At 35.7% G+C, this 967-nt stretch overlaps 1 non-coding gene across 1 annotated transcript; it reads right to left on the bottom strand.

Moving 5' to 3' along the window:
- Positions 1–478: 478 nt before the first annotated feature.
- On the bottom strand, positions 479–583 carry LOC145044535 (small nucleolar RNA R71). The gene has a single exon (XR_013681484.1). It is a non-coding gene; the product is annotated as a small nucleolar RNA R71 (small nucleolar RNA).
- Between the last annotated feature and the right edge of the window lie 384 nt (positions 584–967).

Below are 967 nucleotides of genomic sequence, written 5' to 3'. Positions count from 1 at the left end.
TTGGATTATAGGCCACTATAATAAATAGATGTTGTAAGGCCTATGTTGTTTCTGTTTATGCTTTTGATTTGTATTGACAATGACATCTCGAGGTTTTTAATATAATGAAAATACATTTCTTCGAAAATGCTTTGATAAATTCTTTATCATATTTTTTGGAACAAATTCCACAACATATTTCTTTAAAAAGTTACTCTGATTTTCAAATAAAGCATAAAAAAAATCAGTCTTTTCTAGCCGTGAAATTAGGGATGTCACAAAGATGCATTCAAGCATATTGATGAATTAAAGGACATTGAAAACTACTTCAATGTTCCAAATGTTCCAAGAGAATTCGAGTTACTTAGGATGCTTCCGGTGACATTTATCGGTGAACCCATGGTATGGTTGAAGTCATTTGCGCCCGGATCCATTCCTACGTGGGCAAATGATCATGATGCTTTTATTGAGCAATTTAGTCCACCTTCGAAGATCTTAAAGCTCAAGAAAAAATTGATAATTTTCAAGAAGAGGTTGGGGAGTCCTTATATGAAGCATGGTAGAGATACAAGGGTTTGCTTAGGAGTTGTCCTCAACATTATCTAAATGTCCAACAAGAAGTGTTCATTTTTATGATGAAATGAATGTCATAACTAGACAACTTCTTGACTCTCAGGGACTAATGAAGAAGAAGGTAATTGCCACTATTAAAGATTTGATTGAAGAGTTCGCGAAGCACTCACGTGAGTATCACAAGCCACGAGAGGATGTCACTATAGGAAAAGGAGATAGAGGGAACGAGAAGATGGTTGCGGTTTTGGAAAAGTTAGAGAATATGGACTCGAGGATGACAAAGATGGATCAATCTATCCATACAATATGAGTTGGTTGTGATAATTGTGGCAAGACACATTTGACTAAGGATTGTGATCTAGATGAGAATGGTAACCGAAAAGCACAAGTCTTCTACTCGAGTGGTGATCGATAT

This window comes from Lactuca saligna, chromosome 4 (assembly GCF_052625555.1).
Source record: "Lactuca saligna cultivar CGN05327 chromosome 4, ASM5262555v1, whole genome shotgun sequence".
In the NCBI taxonomy this organism is placed as follows: domain Eukaryota; kingdom Viridiplantae; phylum Streptophyta; class Magnoliopsida; order Asterales; family Asteraceae; genus Lactuca; species Lactuca saligna.
The sequence above is the reverse complement of the archived record's forward strand: the minus strand, read 5'-3'. Positions and strand labels throughout refer to the sequence as shown.